Source organism: Pristiophorus japonicus, chromosome 19 (genome assembly GCF_044704955.1).
Source record: "Pristiophorus japonicus isolate sPriJap1 chromosome 19, sPriJap1.hap1, whole genome shotgun sequence".
In the NCBI taxonomy this organism is placed as follows: Eukaryota; Metazoa; Chordata; class Chondrichthyes; family Pristiophoridae; genus Pristiophorus; species Pristiophorus japonicus.
The window spans coordinates 56,669,268-56,689,140 of record NC_091995.1 but is presented as its reverse complement, the minus strand read 5'-3'; the positions used below and the strand labels follow the sequence as shown (position 1 = coordinate 56,689,140).

At 51.6% G+C, this 19,873-nt stretch overlaps 1 pseudogene; it reads left to right on the top strand.

The window, feature by feature from the left end:
- The first annotated feature begins 11,517 nt into the window (after positions 1-11,517).
- Positions 11,518-19,873, top strand: part of LOC139229878 (major histocompatibility complex class I-related gene protein-like) — a 78,256-nt pseudogene continuing 69,900 nt past the window's right edge.

The window sequence follows — 19,873 nt, the reverse complement described above, 5'->3', positions numbered from 1 at the left end:
TAGCAGCTTGTTTAGTGCTGTGAACTTCTTGTTCCAATATTTCGTTAGTTGTCGTACCTGCATTGTAAATCAACCTCGTTTCTTCTTCCCCTACCAAGAATGTCTGTGCAACCAGTGCTGCTGCCTCTAAGGTCAGGTTCTTGGTCTCTATGAGCTTTCGGAATATTCCTGCGTGGCCTAGTCCTTCAATGAAAAAGTCTCTCAGCATTTCTCTCCTCAGTTCATCGGAGAACTCACATAAACAAGCCAACCTCCGAAGTTCTGCCACGAAGTCGGGTATGCTCTGGCCCACACAGCGTCTGTAGTTGTAGAACCTGTGTCTGGCCATGTGTAGGCTGCTCGCTGGCTTCAGGTGGTCTCTTGCCAGTGTGCTCAATTCTTCAAACGACTTGCTTGCTGGTTTCTCGGGTGCCAACAGATCCTTCATTAAAGCGTATGTTTTCGAGCCACACCTGGTCAAGAGATGGGCTCTTCCCTTGTCTGCCTTATCGTCGCCTAACCAGTCTTTGGTTACAAAGCTTTGCTGGAGCCTTTCTATAAAGTCCTCCCAATTGTCTCCCGCATTGTACTTTTCATCTGATCCGTTGTTCGCCATTCTGCGGATTCTGTAATCCGTAACTCGTCGCCACTGTAAAGTCCTGTCCCCTCAGTACAGATTCACATGAGGCATGTAGTGAAGTCAAGGTCACTCTGGACATGCACCTTTATTTCACAGCTCTGGAATTCTGCACTTGCCTGAGACCTGTCCTTATATACCTGTCTCTTGCAAATGCACCCCTGGTGGTAAGGTATGCTGGTGGTTACAGGTCATATCTTATTACAGTCATGTATAGCATGTTAGGATACAGTTATATATAATAATGTAAGATACATGACAACGTGTGACTGCTCAGCCACACAGTAGTTCACAGGTGCCATTAATAGCACTGAGACTCGCCAGTTCTCAGTGCTATTAATGGGAAAAAAACAAATACACACTTAATAAAAAATAAAAACAGGCCTCACATAATTAAAATTAATTGAAATTAAAATTAATAAATGCCTTAGAAAAAAACAATATATTTTCCCGATTAAAAAAAAAAATTTTGTAATTCGGGTTAAAAATAAACTTATCTTAGTGGGCAGAGTTTTTAACAATACAATGTGTTTATTTAATTTAATTTTATTGTGTTTGTGTGTTTTTAAACACTTGTGCCTGTAAAAGTAGGCTATGTGCCTGCTTTTTCAGGCACAAGAATTTTGAGGACATTTGCTGGGCAAGACATGGGTAAATCCCGCATTCCTGCCCATGCTAATGTCCTCACTCCCGAGATACGGAAGATCTGTCAAGCTCCAGCATTGCGCACTGAAAACCAGCCTTTCCGATGCCTTCCCGGGTTCGTAGAAACTTCGTACGGGCCCGGGATGTCGGAATTTCCAGGCCTATATTTTGTCTTCTGTGTGGATTCCTCCGAGAGTGAACTGGGCATCCTGGACCTAATTCAGGTGTTTGTGGAAACACATTAGACAAATGGTTTGAGAACGTCCTGTGATTTAATTTTCCACCTAGACAAGGTTCACAATATTAGACAGAAATGGTTTTAGAGAGCAATATGAATGAAATAGTTACTCAGATCGATGCTCAGAACAAAATGGAAAAATCTGAGTGAGTGCCAGATCTCCACTCAAACAGAAAATTCAACCTACCGGACTTTCCTGCTGCCAAGACTAAGGTCCCCCACCAGTTGTGGCCGACTCAGCTACTCCTCGCAGACACCATCAACGTCTGGGGAGCTCCCGACCAACCTGCAGCGGTCGACTCAACTGCTCCAAGTGACCCCCAACAACCCCAGGCGACCTCAGTGGTGGTGATCCTTCGACCAGGTTCAAAAACAGATTTGGGCCTACCTCGCTCGCAATCCTTCCCTCCGGGCCTCCTTTCCTCCGGTTAAAGTTCAGCAGGTCAGGGGCAGTGGGGCTGGGAGGGGTTAAAGTTCAGCAGGTCAGGGGAAGTGGGGCTGGGAGGGGTTAAAGTTCAGCAGGTCAGGGGCAATGGGGCTGGGAGGGGTTAAAGTTCAGCAGGTCAGGGGCAGTGGAGCTGAGAGGGGTTAGGGTTCAGCAGGTCAGGGGGAGTGGGGCTGGGAGGGCTAAAGTTCAGCAGGTCAGGGGCAGTGGAGCTGGGAAGGGTCAGGGTTCACCAGATCAGGGGGTGTGGGGCTGGCAGGGGTTAAATTCAGCGAGGCAGTGGAGCTGGAGGGGTTAAAGTTCAGCAGGTCAGGGGCAGTGGAGCTGGAGGGGGTTAAAGTTCAGCAGGTCACGGGCAGTGGGGTTGGGAGAGGTTAAAGTTCAGCAGGTCAGGGGCAATGGGGCTGGGAGGGGTTAAAGTTCAGCAGGTCAGGGGCAGTGGGGTTGGGAGGGGTTAAAGTTCAGCAGGTCAGGGGCAGTGGGGCTGGGAGGGGTTAAAGTTCAGCAGGTCAAGGGCAGTGGGGTTAGGAGGGGTTAAAGTTCAGCAGGTCAGGAGCAGTGGCGTCGGGAGGGGTTAAAGTTCAGCAGGTCGGGGCAGTAGGACTGGGAGGGGTTAAAGTTCAGCAGGTTGGGGCAGTGGGGTTGGGAGGGGTTAAAGTTCAGCAAGTCAGGGGCAGTGGGGTTGGGAGGGGTTAAAGTTCAGCAGGTCAGGGGCAGTGGGGTTGGGAGGGGTTAAAGTTCAGCAGGTCAGGGGCAGTGGGGCTGGAAGGGGTTAAAGTTCAGCAGGTCAGAGGGAAAATGTCGAGGCCCAGCGGGAGCGAGGAACATGACCAGAAGAGGCTAGGGTGAATGTAATTTATACCGTGTGGTCTGGAGAAGCAGAACTGATCCCTTGGGCTCCAGACAGAGTCACTGGGCCTCTCCAACCTCGGCCTTCACTCTCCCTCCCATCACAGCAGCTCCCTTCACACCCCCTCCCCTCCCACCGGAGATCCAACTCACCCGGGCCTGCTCCCCTCCCTCCATCTCTGCTTCCCTCCCTCCCTCCTTCCCTGACCCCCAGAACTCCCTCCTTCCCTGCACCCCCCTCCTTCCCTGACCCCCTCCCTCTCTGCCTCACCCTCTTTCCTGCCCCCTCCCTCTCTGCCACCCCTCTCTCTCTGCCGCCCCTCTCTCTCTGCCGCCCTTCTCTCTCTGCTGTCCCTCCCTCTCTGCCGCCCCCTCCCTTTCTGCCCCATCCTCTTTCCTGCCCCCTCCCTCCTGTCTGCCCTGCTTCCCTGCCCATCTCCTCTTTCCCTGCTCCTCCCCCCTTCCTCTGCCCCCCTTCCCTCCCTTCCTCCCTCTCCTGCCCCCCCCTTCCCTCCCTCCCTCCCTCCCTCTCTCTCTACCCCCCTTCTTCTCTGGCCCCCTCCCGCATTTCATGCCCCCTCCTTCCCTGCCCCCTCCCTCTCCCTGCTCATTCCCTCTCCCTACCCCCCTCCTTTCCAGCCCCCTCCCTTTCTTCCACCTCCTTCCCTACCCCCATCTTCCCTGCCTCCCCCTTTCCTGCATACTCCTCTCTGCCCCCCTTTCCTACCCCCTCCCTCCTCCTTCCCTCCCCTACCCCATCCCCCTCCTTCCCCCCCTCCCCCTACTCTGCCTGCCTCCTCTCCCCCCATGCAGTTGGTTGCTCCCTGCCCCTCCCTTGTGTTTATCTCTGTTGGAAAGTCCCTGAGCTAAGTTTTGGAAAGTTGTTGATCAAAGCCGAGTCTATATAGCACCGTTCCTGTCCCCACAGCGCCTCGCAGGATGTGAATTATTTGAAGCGCAGTCGTGTTGTTTTATAGACAAACACAGCGACAGGTAGCTGAGTATCAGGGCCTGAATCCTGGCCGGTGAGGTCAGCACCATACTGTTACATAACCCTGGAAATCCCCGGTCACAGTCCACAGTCTCTGCACTGGCTGCAGTCCAGCTTCTCCCGAGAAACCAATGTTTACTCCACCTTCTCTCATCATAAAACCCCAGCACCGAGCTCCTCTCTCACACTCACTGTGTGATCCACAACTGCACTGCAGTAGACCCAGAATCATCATAGGCGGTCCCTCGGAATTGAGGAAGACTTGCTTCCACTTCTGAAGTGAGGTCTGAGGTGACTGAACAGTCCAATACGCGAACCACAGTCCCTGACACAGGTGGGACAGACAGTTGTTGAGGGAAGGGGAGGGTGGGACTGGTTTGCCGCAGGCTCGTTCCGCTGCCTGCGCTTGATTTCTGCATGCTCTCGTCATTGAGACTCGAGGTGCTCAGCACCCTCCTGGATGCACTTCCTCCACTTAGGGCAGTCTTGGGCCAGGGACTCCCAGGTGTCAGTGGGGATGTTGCGCTTTATCAGGGAGGCTTTGAGGGTGTCCTTGTAATGTTTCCGTTGCCCACCTTTGGCTCGTTTGCCGTGAAGGAGCTCCGACTGGAGCGCTTGCTTTGGGAGTCTCGTGTCTGGCATGAGAACAATGTGGTCTGCCCAGCAGAGCTGATCGAGTGTGGTCAGTGCATCAATACTGGGGATGTTGGCCTGAGTGAGGACGCTGATGTTGGTACGACTGTCCACCCATTTGTAGGATCTTGCGGAGACATCGTTGGTGATATTTCTCCAGCGACTTGATGTCCACTGTACATGGTCCATGTCTCTGAGCCATACAGGAGGGCAGGTATTACTACAGCCCTGTAGGCCATGAGCTTGGTGGCAGTTTGGAGGGGCTGGTCTTCAAACACTGTTTTCCTCAGGTGATCGAAGGCTGCACTGGTGCACTGGAGGCGGTGTTGGATCTTGTTGTCGATGCCTGCTCTTGTTGATAGGAGGCTCCCGAGATATGGGAAATGGTCCACGTTTCCAGGGCCGTGCTGTGGATCTTGATGACTGGGGGGGCAGTGCTGTGCGGCGAGGACAGGCTGGTGGAGGACCTTTGTCTTACGGATGTTTACCGTAAGGCCCATGCTTTCGTACGCCTCAGTAAATACGTCGACTATGTCCTGGAGTGCGGCCTCTGTATGTGCGCAGACGCAGGTGTCGTCCGCCTACTGTAGCTCGATGACAGAGGTTGGAGTGGTCTTGGACCTGGCCTGGAGGCGGCGCGGGTTGAACAGGTTCCCACTGGTTCTGTAGTTTAGTTCCACTCCAGCAGGGAGCTTGTTGACTGTGAGGTGGAGCATGGCGGCGAGAAAGATTGAGAAGAAGGTTGGGGCGATGATGCAGCCCTGTTTGACCCTGGTCCAGATGTGAATTGGGTCTGTGATGGATCCGTTGGTAAGGATCACGGCCTGCATGTTGTCGTGGAGATAGCCACAAAGCGGAGGGGGGAGCAGAAGCAGTGCCGCAAGAAAGTCAGTGCCGGAGCACTTAAGGACCCAGCTAAGAGAGCCCTATACAGCCAGTGCCTCACAACTAACCTGGCGTGCTTTGACAACCCCGAGATACAGAATGCCCACAGTGCTTGGTCTGCCCTCCAGGCCTCCATAACTAGTGCCTGCAAAGAGACACTTGGTCACTCAACCAGGAAGCACCAGGACTGGTTTAATGAGAATGATCAGGAGATCCAAGAGCTAATAGATCGCAAGCGCAGGGTGTTTCTGAGCCTTAAACAACAACCCAATGCGGAACAGCAAAGCAGCATTACAGACGGCTCAAGGCTGAGGTCCAACAAAAAACCCGGGACATAAAGAACAGGTGGTGGATGAAGGAAGCACAGGAGATACAGCAGCTGGCCAACAGCCATGATGTGCGAGGATTCTTCACCACAGTCAAGGCCACCTACGGTCCAAACACCCAAGGCCCCACCCCACTGCTGGCCAAGAACGGGGAAACAGTCATCAAGGACACTGAGGCAGTCAGGGCCCACTGGAAGGAGCACTTCGAAGATCTCCTCAATTGAGACTCTGCCTTTGACTCGAGTGTTCTCGACTCCATCCCGCAGCATGCTACCCGCCACCACCTCAGTGAGACTCCAACACTGCACGAGGTAGGGAAAGCCATAAGACAGCTCAAAAACAACAAGGCTACGGGTGCAGACGGAATCCCTGCTGAGGCATTAAAGTATGGCGGAGAGGCACTGCTGGCACGAATAAACGACCTCATCTCTATCATCCCAGAATCATACCACCTCTGTGTCCAGCCTCAGGCCTCAGGGTAATTGGCAAAAGAGCCAGAAGCGAGATGAGAATGTTTTTACACAGTGAGAGGTTGTGATCTGGAATGCACTGCCTGAAAGGGAGGTGGAAGCAGATTCAATAACAACTTTGAAAAGGGAACTGGATAAATACTTGAAGGGCACAAATGTGCTGGGTATGGGGAAAGAGCAGGGGAATGGGACTAATTGGAGATCTCTTTCAGAGCCAGCTCATGGCCATCACACCAATAGGTGTCACGGCTTGGGGTGTCACACCGCAGGGTGTCATGCCTCAGGTTTGTCACACCGCAGGGCGTCACGGCCCAGGTTTGTCACACCGCAGGGCGTCACGGCCCAGGTTTGCCACACCGCAGGGTGTCACGGCTCAGGTTTGTCACATCGCAGGGTGTCACGGCTCAGGGTGTCACACCACAGGATGTCACGACTCAGGTTTGTCACACCGCAGGGTGTCACGGCCCAGGTTTGTCACACCGCAGGGCATCACGGCTCGGGGTGTCACACCGCAGGGTGTCACGGCCCAGGTTTGTCACACCGCAGGGTGTCACGGCTCAGGGTGTCACACCAAAGGGTATCACGGCTCGGGGTGTCACATCGCAGGGTGTCACGGCTCAGGGTGTCACACCGCAGGGTGTCACGGCTCGGGGTGTCACACCGCAGGGTGTCACGGCTCGGGGTTTCACACCTCAGGGTGTCACGGCTCGGGGTGTCACCGCAGGGTGTCATGGCTCAGGGTGTCACACCGCAGGGTGTCACGGCTCAGGGTGTCACACTGCAGGGTGTCACGGCTTAGGTTTGTCACACCGCAGGGTGTCACGGCTCGGGGTGTCACACCGCAGGGTGTCACGGCTCGGGGTGTCACACCGCAGGGTGTCACGGCTCGGGGTGTCACACCGCAGGGTGTCACGGCTCGTGGTGTCACCGCAGGGTGTCACGGCTCAGGGTGTCACACCGCAGGGTGTCACGGCTCAGGGTGCCACACTGCAGGGTGTCACGGCTCAGGTTTGTCACACCGCAGGGTGTCACAGCTCGGGGTGTCACATCGCAGGGTGTCACGGCTCAGGATGTCACACCACAGGGTGTCACGGCTCAGGGTGTCACACCGCAGGGTGTCACGGCCCAGGTTTGTCACACTGCAGGGTGTCACGGCTCGGGGTGTCACACCGCAGTGTGCCACGGCTCAGGTTTGTCACACCGCAGGGTATCACGGCTCGGGGTGTCACACCGCAGGGTTTCACGGCTCGGGGCGTCACACCGCAGGGTGTCACAGCTCGGGGTGTCACACCGCAGGGTGTCACGGCTCAGGGTGTCACACCACAGGGTGTCACGGCTCAGGGTGTTACACCACAGGGTGTCACGGCTCAGGGTGTCACACCGCAGGATGTCACGGCCCAGGTTTGTCACACCGCAGGGTGTCACGGCTCAGGGTGTCACGGCTCAGGGTGTCACACCGCAGGGTGTCACGGCTCGGGGTGTCACACCTCAGGGTGTCACGGCTCGGGGTGTCCTACCGCAGGGTGTCACGGCTCGGGGTGTCACACCGCAGGGTGTCACGGCTCGGGGTGTCACACCGCAGGGTGTCACGGCTCGGGGTGTCACCGCAGGGCGTCACAGCTCAGGGTGTCACACTGCAGGGTGTCACGGCTCAGGGTGTCACACCGCAGGGTGTCACGGCTCGGGGTGTCACACTGCAGGGTGTCACGGCTCGGGGTGTCACACCGCAGGGTGTCACGGCTCAGGGTGTCACACCGCAGGGTGTCACGGCTCGGGGTGTCACACCGCAGGGTGTCACGGCTCAGGGTGTCACACTGCAGGGTGTCACGGCGCGGGGCGTCACACCACAGGGCGTCACATAGAATAGAATAAAATCAGACTGATACAGCACAGAAGATGGCCATTTGGAGAGGGCCAAGTATTGATCCCTGAGGGACACCAGAGGTAACGATGCAGGAACACATCCCCAGGAAATAGATTTCACCCCAGAGAGATCATTACCTCATTCAGTGTTTGTTTAAACCCAGCACTGTGAAATTACCCTTTTGTGTAGTTCAGTCATAGAATGATACAGCAGAGGAGGCCATTCAGCCCATCGTGCCTGTGCTGGCTCTGAAAGAGTTGTCTAATTCATCCCATTCCCCTGCTCTTTCCCCATACCCAGCAAATTTCTGCCCTTCAAATATTTATCCAGTTCCCTTTTCAAAGTTGTTATTGAATCTGCTTCCACCTCCCTTTCAGGCAGTGCTTTCCAGATCACAACTCGCAGTGTAAAGACATTCTCATCTCACTTCTGGCTCTTGCCAATGACCTTAAATCTGTGTCCTCTGGTTACCGGCCCTTCAGCCCCTGGAAACAGTTTCACCGTATTTACTCTATCAAACCCTTCATGGTTTTGAATGCCTCTGTTCAATCTCCCCTAACCTTCTCTGGTCTAAGGGGAACAATCCCAACTTCTCCAGTGTCACCACATAACTGAAGTCCCTCATCCCTGGAACCATTCCAGTAAATCCCCTCTGCACCCTGTCCCAGGCCTTGACATCCTTCCTAAAGTGTGGTGCCCAGAATTGGTCACAATACTCCAGCTGGGGCCTAACTACTGTTTTATAAAGGTTCAGCATAATGTCCTTGCTTTTGTACTCTGTCAGTATTTGAAGAGCCAAGGATCCTGTATGCTTTTTAACAGACTTATCAACTTGTCCTGATACTTTCAAAGATTTGTGTACATAAACCCCCGGGTCTCTGTTCCTGCACCCCTTTAAAATTACCCGACCTGTATTTATATTGCTTCTCCAAATTCTTCTCTCCAAAATGCATCACTTCACACTTGTCTGCATTAAATTTCATCTGCCATGTGTCTGCCCCTTTCCCCAGTCTGTCTATTGGAACGTTGGCCTTTATCTCGAGGGGCTGCAAGTTCTGCTCCAGTTGTACAGAGCCTGGGTCAGACCCATCTGAAGCACTGCTTTCAGTTCTGGGCCCTGCACCTCAGGAATGGTAGATTGGTCTGGGCGGGGGTGCAGCACAGATTGACCAGGAAGGTACGCAGCTTTAAAGGGAGGTTGCTTAAACTTGGCTTGTGTTCCCTGGAGTATCGAAAGTTGAGGGGTGATCGAATCCAGATGTTTATAATGTTAACAGGTTTCGATCGGGTAGAAACGGAGAAACTGTTTCCTCTGGTGGGGGAATCAAGAAAGGGGACATAATCTTAGTTAGAGCAAGGGTGATTTAGGAGTGAAATCAGGAAGTACATTTTCACACAACGGGTAGTAGAAATCCAGAACTCTCTCCCCAAAAGCCTGAGGATGTTAGAAGACTTGCATTTATATAGCGCCTTTCACGACCACCGGACGTCCCAAAGCACTTTACAGCCAATGAAGTACTTTGTGAAGTGTCACTGTTGTAATGTGGAAAACGCAGCAGCCAATTTGAGCACAGCAAGCTCCCACAAACAGCAATGTGATAATGACCAGATAATCTGTTTTTGTTATGTTGATCGAGTGATAAATATTGGCCCCGGGACACCGGGGATAACTCCCCTGCTCTTCTTCCAAATAGTGCCATGGGATCTTTTACATCCACCCGAAAGAGCAGACGAGATCTCGGTTTAGTGTCTGATCTGACTGCAGCGCTCCCTCAGCACTGCACTGGAGTGTCAGCCTCGATGTTTGTGCTCAAGTCCCTGGAGTGGGAACAGAACCCACAACCTTCTGACTCAGGGTGCTACCCACTGAGCTACTTGGGACAATTGGAGCTTTGAAGATCAGAGCGATGACTGTTGCTGGGTAAGGGTATGGAAGGATATGGAGCAAAGCTGGGTAAATGGAACTGAGTTACAAATCATCCGTGATCTGATTGTATGGCGGAGCAGGCCCGAGGGGCTGAATGGCCTCCTCCTGTCCCTAATGTCTTTGGTTCGGTATTCACTAAGGAGGATACAAACAACCTTCCGGATATAAAAGGGTTCAGAGGGTCTAGTAAGGAGGGGGAACTGAGGGAAATCTTTATTAGTCAGGAAATTGTGTTGGGGAAATTGATGGGATTGAAGGCCGATGTAACCCCACTTTTTAAAAAAGGAGGGAGAGAGAAAACAGGGAATTATAGACCGGTCAGCCGTGGATAAATGTGAGGTTATCCACTTTGGTGGTAAAAACAGAGAGACAGACTATTATCTGAATGGTGACAGATTATCCACATTACACTTCATCTGCCATGCATTTGCCCACTCACCTAACCTATCCAAGTCGCTCTGCAGCCTCACAGCATCCTCCTCGCAGCTCACACTGCCACCCAACTTAGTGTCATCTGTAAATTTGGAGATACTACATTTAATCCCCTCATCTAAATCATTAATGTACAGTGTAAACAGCTGGGGCCCCAGCACAGAACCTTGCGGTACCCCACTAGTCACTGCCTGCCATTCTGAAAAGTACCCATTTACTCCTACTCTTTGCTTCCTGTCTGACAACCAGTTCTCAATCCATGTCAGCACACTACCCCCAATCCCATGTGCTCTAACTTTGCACATCAATCTCTTGTGTGGGACCTTGTCGAACGCCTTCTGAAAGTCCAAATATACCACATCAACTGGTTCTCCCTTGTCCACTTTACTGGAAACATCCTCAAAAAATTCCAGAAGATTTGTCAAGCATGATTTCACTTTCACAAATCCATGCTGACTTGGACCTATCATGTCACCTCTTTCCAAATGCACTGCTATGACATCCTTAATAATTGATTCCATCATTTTACCCACTACTGAGGTCAGGCTGACCGGTCTATAATTCCCTGTTTTCTCTCTCCCTCCTTTTTTAAAAAGTGGGGTTACATTGGCTACCCTCCACTCTATAGGAACTGATCCAGAGTCAATGGAATGTTGGAAAATGACTGTCAATGCATCCGCTATTTCCAAGGCCACCTCCTTAAGTACTCTGGGATGCAGTCCATCAGGCCCTGGAGATTTATCATCCTTCAATCCCATCAATTTCCCCAACACAATTTCCCGACTAATAAGGATTTCCCTCAGTTCCTCCTCCTTACTAGACCCCCCGACCCCTTTTATAACCGGAAGGTTGTTTGTGTCCTCCTTCGTGAATACCGAACCAAAGTACTTGTTCAATTGGTCCACCATTTCTTTGTTCCCCGTTATGACTTCTGGTATCAAACTGTTTTCACTTTCTGGTTTAATGTTCCAACCTTGTTCAGTTCATCCTACCCGACAACTGATGATGCAGCTCGCAGTATTTCTCTGATTGGATAGCTCACAATCTTTGGAAAGTTTATTTCGACACAAACACAACCTCCTCGGGACACTTCTACCCGGAGCCTGCTGACTCACAGGCGGATTTTATTCTGATTGGACACAAATGTACCCTGGAACCAATCAGACCGGAGGAGTCTGAGTTTATTACAATCAGCACTGGGCAAAGCTCACAGACAGACAGCGCAGGACACAGAGGGACAGTCGAGGCTTAGTATCTCGCAAAATAATTGCTCACAAACTGCTCTCCCAGCCCACAGAGGGAAGCAACAATGATCGGACTGATAGTGCTGACCCTTCTGTGTGGAGGGGTCTCTGCAGGTTAGTAATGGGGTGTGAGAGGGTCAGTGAGAGCTGGGTAATGGTGCATTAACCCTGGGGTAATGGGGTGTGAGAGGGTCAGTGCCAGGCTAGGTACTGGGGCATTAATCCTTGGGTAATCGAGTGTGAGAGGGTCAGTGAGAGCTGGGTACTGGGGTATTAACCCTGGGGTAATGGGGTGTGAGGGGGTCAGTAAGAGCTGAGTACTGGGGCATTAACCCTGGGGTAATGGGGTGTGAGAGGGTCAGTGAGAGCTGGGTACTGGGCATTAACCCAAGGGTAATGGGGTGTGAGAGGGTCAGTGAGAGCTGGGTACTGGGCATTAACCCTGGGGTAATGGGGTGTGAGAGGGTCAGTGAGAGCTGGGTACTGGGGCATTAACCCTGGGGTAATGGGGTGTGAGAGCTGGGTACTGGGGCATTAATCTGGGGTAATGGGGTGTGAGAGGCTCAGTGAGAGCTGGGTACTGGGGCATTAACCCTGGGGTAATGGGGTGTGAGAGGGTCAGTGAGAGCTGGGTACAGGGGTATTAACCCTGGGGTAATGGGGTGTGAGATGCTCAGTGAGAGCTGGGTACAGGGGTACTAACCCTGGATGTATGTTGGGGCGGTGGGAGCTGGTCTGAAGGACACAGGGTTGGAGAGTAAGGGACAGACGAGAAAGAGAGAGAGCATGGGGAACTGAATGTTAAAGAATGAGGGACTTGGGTTTATATAGCGCCTTTCATACTGACCAGACGTCCGAAAGCACTTTACATCCAATGAAGTACTTTTGGGGTGTAGTCACTGTTGTAATGTGGGACACGCGCCAGCCAATTTGTGCACAGCAAGCTCCCACTAACAGCAATGTGATAATGACCAGATAATCTGTTTTTGTTATGTTGATTGAGGGATAAATATTGGCCAGGACACCGGGGATTACTCCCCTGCTTTTCTTTGACATAGTGCTGCGGGATCTTTCACGTCCACCCCAGAGAGCAGACGAGACCTCGGTTTACCGTCTCAGCCGATGGATGGCACCTCTGACAATGCAGCGCTCCCTCAGCACTGCATGGGAGTGTCAGCATAGATTTTTTTTGCACTCAAGTCCCTGGAGTGGGACCTGAACCCACAACCTTCTGACTCAGAGGCGAGGGTGCTGCCCACTGAGACACTGAGTTAGCATTATGATGCTGGAGAGGGAGAGAGGAACGTAGCAGGAAGAGGCTATTCAGTCCCTCGAGCCTGTTCGACGAACCAATTACATCATGGCTGATCTGTATTTCAACTCCATTTACCTGTCTTTGCCCAATATTTCCCACATACCCTTACCTAACAAAACGCTATCTCAGTTTTGAAAGCTCCAATTGATTGTCAGCATCCACAGTCTTTTGAGGAGAGCATTCCAGATTTCTCTACCTTCGTGTGAAGAAGTGTTTCCTGATCTCCCTCCTGAATGGTCAAGTTCTAAGTTTGAGATTATGTCCTTGTTCTTTATTCCTCCACCAGAGGGAGCAGTTTCCCTGGATCGGTTCGATCAAATCCTTTTCACAATTTAAGCACCCTGATCAGATCACCTCATCAATCTTCTAAACTCGAGAGAATACAAGCCGTGGTCATACAACCTGGCCTCATAGTTTAACCTCTGAGCCCCGGTATCATTCTGGTAAATCTGATAAGAGAGGGAAGATAGAGTACGAGAAGAAGCTTGCCGGGAACATAAAAACTGACTGCAAAAGCTTCTATAGATATGTGAAGAGAAAAAGATTAGTGGACAAACGTAGGTCCCTTGCAGTCGGATTCAGGTGAATTTATAATAGGGAACAAAGAAATGGCAGACCAATTGAACAAATACTTTGGTTCTGTCTTCACGAAGGAAGATACAAATAACCTTCCGGAAATACTAGGGGACCGAGGGTCTAGTGAGAAGGAGGAACTGAAGGATATCGTTATTAGGCGGGAAATTGTGTTAGGGAAATTGATGGGATTGAAGGCCGATAAATCCCCGGGGCCTGATAGTCTTCATCCCAGAGTACTTAAGGAAGTGGCCCCAGAAATAGTAGATTCATTGGTGATCATTTTCCAGCAGTCTTAACAATTCGGGATCAGTTCCTATGGACTGGAATGTAGCTAATGTAACACCACTTTTTAAAAAGGGAGGGAGAGAGAAAGCGGGTAATTATAGACCGGTTAGCTTGACATCAGTAGTGGGGAAAATTTTGGAATCAATTATTAAAGATGAAATAGCATCGCATTTGGAAAGCAGTGACAGGATCGGTCCAAGTCAACATGGATTTATGAAAGGGAAATCATGCTTGGCAAATCTTCTGGAATTTTTTGAGGGTGTAACTAGTAGAGTGGACAAGGGAGAATCAGTGGATGTGGTGTGTTTGAACTTTCAAAAAGCTTTTGATAAAGTTCCACACAAGAGATTGGTGTGCAAAATCAAAGCACATGGTATTGGGGGTAGTATACTGACGTGGATAGAAAACTGGTTGGCAGACAGAGAGTCGGGATAAATGGGTCCTTTTCAGAATGGCAGGCAGTGACTAGTGGAGTGACGCAGGGCTCAGTGCTGGGACCCCAGCTCTTTACAATATACATCAGTGATTTGGATGAAGGAATTGAGTGTAATATCTCCAAGTTTGCAGATGGCTCTAAACTGGGAGGCAGTGTGAGCTGTGAGGAGGATGCTAAGAGGCTGCAGGGTGACTTGGACAGGTTAGGTGAGTGGGCAAATGCATGACAGATGCAGTATAATGTGATAAGTGTGAGGTTATCCACTTTGGGGGCAAAAACGCAAAGACAGAATATTATCTGAATGGTGGCAGATTAGGAAAAGGGGAGGTGCAACGAGACCTGGGTGTCATGGTACATCACTCATTGAAGGTTGGCATGCAGGTACAGCAGGCGGTGAAGAAGGCAAATGGTATGTTGGCCTTCATAGCGAGGGGATTTGAGTACAGGGGCAGGGAGGTCTTACTGCAGTTGTACAGGGCCTTGGTGAGGCCTCATCTGGAATATTGTGTTCAGTTTTGGTCTCCTAATCTGAGGAAGGATGTTCTTGCTCTTGAGGGAGTACAGCGAAGGTTCACCAGACTGATTCCCGGGATGGCAGGACTGACATACGAGGAGAGACTGGATCAAGTGGGCCTTTATACACTGGAGTTTAGAAGGATGAGAGGGGATCTCATAGAAACATGCAAGATTCTGACGGGACTGGACAGGTTAGATGCGGGTAGATTGTTCCCGATGTTGGGGAAGTCCAGAACCAGCGGACACTGTCTTCGGATAAGGGGTCGGCCATTTAGGACTGCGATGAGGAGAAACTTCTTCACTCAGAGTTGTTAACCTGTGGAATTCCCTGCCACAGAGAGTTGTTGATGCCAGTTCATTGGATATATTCAAGAGGGAGTTAGATATGGCCCTTATGGCTAAGGGGATCAAGGGGTATGGAGAGAAAGCAGGAAAGGGGTACTGAGGGAATGATCAGCCGTGATCTTATTGAATGGTGGTGCAGGCTCGAAGGGCCGAATGGCCTACTCCTGTATCTTATTTTCTATGTTTCTATATTTGTACAGTACCCTCTCTGTGCCCAGAACTGAACACAGTGCTCCAGGTGGGGTGTAACCAGAGCTTTATGGAGCTGGGACATAACTTCCCCCCCCTCCCCCCCCCCATCCCTCTGTATTACAGCCCTGGCGATAAAGGCCCACATTCCATCAGCCTGTTTAATTACATTGTGTCCCTGTCCACCAGCTTTGAGTGATTTCTGTCCTTGGGCCCTAAATCTCTCTGCACATGCACAGTTCCCAGCCTCTCACCATTTAAAAAATACTCTGACCGATCTGTCTCGGGTCCAAAGTGGATGACCTCACACTTTCCCACAGTGAACTCCATCTGTTGCTGTTTTACCCACACTCAATCTAAGCATGTCTCTGAAACTTCCTGCTCCCACCTCCACAACTTTCTGTCCCCCGAACTTAGTGTCATCTGCAAACTTCGATATACAACTCTCCCCTCCTTCATCCAAGTCAGTTATAAATGTGGTGAAACGCTGTGCCCCAGAACAGATCCCTGGGAGACTTATGGAAGACTGGTCACAAAAGTAAAAGCCCATGGGATCTAGGGCAAAATCGCAAGTTGGATCCAATATTGGCTGAGAGGCAGGAAGCAGAGGGTAATGGTTAATGTCTGTTTCTGTGACTGGAAGGATGTTTACAGTGGAGTTCCGCAGGGCTCAGTACTGGGTCCCTTGCTTTTTGTGGTACAGGTTGAACCTCCCTTATCCAGAACTCCCTTAACCAGAACCAGCCCTCGTCCAGAACCATTCCCGGCCACTGGGTGGCGCATGCGCAGAACTCCGACATGAACAAATTGAAATCCTTCCTCGCTGCCGACTCCCACAATCTTTGGCCTGACCCCGCGATCCACCGCGCCAAGACAGCCAGGCCCGATATCCCCTTGCTCAGTACCTGTACCATCCAATTTAACGTGACCACCCCTCATCCAGAAAAATCTCTTATCCAGAACAGGCCAGGTCCCGAGGGTTCCGGATAAGGAAGGTTCAACCTGTATATATCAATGATTTCGACTTGAATGTCGGGAGTATGATAAAGAAGTTTGCAGATTATACTAAAACCGGCTGTGTGGTTGATAATGAAGAAGAAAGCTGTGGACTGCAGGAAGATATCAATGTACTGGTCAGGTGGGCAGAACAGTGGCAAATGGAATTTAATCTGGAGAAGTGTGAGGTAATGCATTTGGGGAGGGCTCACAAGGCAAGGGAATACACAGTAAATGGTAGAACATGGAGGTGTAGAGAAACAAAGGGACCTTGGAGTGCAGATCCACAGATCCCTGAAAGTAGCAGGCCAGGTAGTTAAGGTGGTTAAGAAGGCAAACGGAATGCTTGCCTTTATTAGCTGGGACATAGAATACAAGAGCAGGGAAGTTATGCTTGAACTGTATAAAACACTGGTTAGGCCACAGCTGGAGTACTGCGTGCAGTTCTGGTCACCACATTACAGGAAAGATGTGATTGTACTTGAGACGGTACAGAGGAGATTTACAAAGTTGTTGCCTGGACTGGAGAATTTAGCTATGAGGAAAGATTGGATAGGCTGGGTTTGTTTTCTTTGGAACAGAGGAAGTTGAGGGGAGGCCTTATTGAGGTGTATAAAATTATGAGGGGCCAAGATATAGTAGATAGGAAGGATCTATTTCCCTTAGCAGAGGGGTCAACCACCAGGGGGCATAGAATTAAAGTAATTGGTAGGAAGTTTAGAGGGAATTTGAGAGGAAATTCCTTCACCCAGAGGTTGGTGGGGGTCTGGAACTCACTGCCTGAAAGGGTGGTAGAGGCAGAAACCCTCACCACATTTAAAAAGTACTTGGATGTGCATTTGACGTGCTGTAACCTACAGGGCTATGGACCAAGAGCTGGAAACTGGAATTACATAGAAACATAGAAAATAGGTGCAGGAGTAGGCCATTCGGCCCTTCGAGCCTGCACCACCATTCAATAAACCATGGCTGATCACTCCCTCAGTACCCTTGTCCTGCTTTCTCTCCATACCCCTTGATCCCTTTAGCCGTAAGGGCCATATCTAACTCCCCCTTGAATATATCCAATGAACTGGCATCATCAACTCTCTGCGGTCGGGAATTCCACAGGTTAACAACTCTCTGAGTGAAGAAGTTTCTCCTCATCTCAGTCCTAAATGGCCTATCCCTTATCCTTAGACTGTGTCCCCTGGTTCTGGACTTCCCCAACATCGGGAACATTCTACCTGCATTTAACCTGTCCAGTCCCATCAGAATTTTATATGTTTCGATGAGATCCCCTCTCATCCTTCTAAACTCCAGTGAATACAGGCCCAGTCGATCCAGTCTCTCCTCATATGTCAGTCCTGCCATCCCGGGAATCAGTTCTGGTGAACCTTCGCTGCACTCCCTCAATAGCAAGAACATCCTTCCTCAGATTAGGAGACCAAAACTGAACACAATATTCCAGGTGAGGCCTCACCAAGGCCCTGTACAACTGCAGTAAGACCTCCCTATTCTTAGACTCAAATCCCCTCGCTATGAAGGCCAACATAACATTTGCCTTCTTCACCGCCTGCTGTACCTGCATGCCAACTTTCAATGACTGATGTACCATGACACCCAACTCTTGTTGCACCTCCCCTTTTCCTAATCTGCCACCATTGATAATATTCCGCCTTCGCATTTTTGCCCCCAAAGTGGATAACCTCATACTTATCCATATTACACTGCATTTGCCATGCATTTGCCCACTCACCTAACCTGTCCAAGTCACCCTGCAGCCTCTTAGTGTCCTCCTCACAGCTCACACCTCCACCCAGCTTAGTGTCATCTGCAAACTTGGAGATATTACACTCAATTCCTTCATCTAAATCATTAATGTATATTGTGAATAGCTGGGGTGCCAGCACTGAGCCGTGTGGCACCCCACTAGTCACTGCCTGCCATTCTGAAAAGGACCCGTTTATCCCGAATTAGGCTGGATAGCTCTTTGTTGGCCGGTGTGGACACGATGGGCCAAAATGGCCTCATTCCGTGCTGTAAATTGCTTTGATTCTATTTGATGACACCACTTGTCATATCCCACCAATCAGAGGATGTACCTTTACCCCCACTCCCTGACTCCCATCTCCCAAACAATTTCCTATCCAAGTCAAAAGACCACCTCCAATTCCAGGCATTCTCATTTTGCTAAGTCTCTTGTGTGGAACCTTATTGAATGACTTCTGGAAATCCATATAAAAAACATCCACAGACACTCCCCCACCTACCTCCTCAGTGACCCCCACAACATAATCAACGAGATTAGTCAGATCTCACTCACCTTTAACAAAGCAATGGCTCTGAGCAGTTTGTATTTGTTCAAGTGCTCAGTCACTCTGTCCCTAATGACAGATTCTAGTAGCTCCCAAACCCACTGTTAAACTGACTCCCTCTAACCCCAACCTTTCTGTCCTGCTCTTCCCCATGAACTGCCTCCTGCACCATGGTACCTTGGTCAACATTGTGGCCATCCTTCCTCCAGCCTTGCTCCTTATCCCCAAAGGCAGCAAGTACATTGTTCCTGTTGGACAGAATCACACTACCCGGACCCTCCGTCCCTGCCTACACCACAACCCCAAACCCTGCTGACCGTCAGTCCCACTCCTCTTACTCAATCTGTACCTCTCGAGGGTGTGACTGCAGTAAACTAGGCCCCTCTCCCTCAGTCTGTCAGTGGGTGGGTTACCCCGGGCCCCTCTGCCTCAGTCTGTCAGTGGGTGGGTTACCCCGGGCCCCTCTCCCTCAGTCTGTCAGTGGGTGGGTTACCCCGGGCCCCTCTGCCTCAGTCTGTCAGTGGGTGGGTTACCCCGGGCCCCTCTGCCTCAGTCTGTCAGTGGGTGGGTTACCCCGGGCCCCTCTGCCTCAGTCTGTCAGTGGGTGGGTGGGTTACCCCGGGCCCTCCCCCTCAGTCTGTCAGTGGGTGGGTGGGTTACCCCGGGCCCCTCTCCCTCAGTCTGTCAGTGGGTGGGTTACCCCGGGCCCCTCTCCCTCAGTCTGTCAGTGGGTGGGTGGGTTACCCTGGGCCCCTCTCCCTCAGTCTGTCAGTGGGTGGGTGGGTTACCCCGGGCACCTCTCCCTCAGTCTGTCAGTGGGTGGGTGGGTTACCCTGGGCCCCTCTCCCTCAGTCTGTCAGTGGGTGGGTGGGTTACCCCGGGCCCCTCTCCCTCAGTCTGTCAGTGGGTGGGTGGGTGGGTTACCCCGGGCCTCTCTCCCTCAGTCTGTCAGTGGGTGGGTTACCCCGGGCCCCTCTCCCTCAGTCTGTCAGTGGGTGGGTGGGTTACCCTGGGCCCCTCTCCCTCAGTCTGTCAGTGGGTGGGTGGTTTACCCCGGGCCCCTCTCCCTCAGTCTGTCAGTGGGTGGGTGGGTTACCCCGGGCCCCACTCCCTCAGTCTGTCAGTGGGTGGGTGGGTTACCCCGGGCCCCTCTCCCTCAGTCTGTCAGTGGGTGGGTGGGTTACCCCGGGCCCCTCTCCCTCAGTCTGTCAGTGGGTGGGTTACCCCGGGCCCCTCTCCCTCAGTCTGTCAGTGGGTGGGTTACCCCGGGCCCCTCTCCCTCAGTCTGTCAGTGGATGGGTGGGTTACCCCGGGCCCCTCTCCCTCAGTCTGTCAGTGGGTGGGTGGGTTACC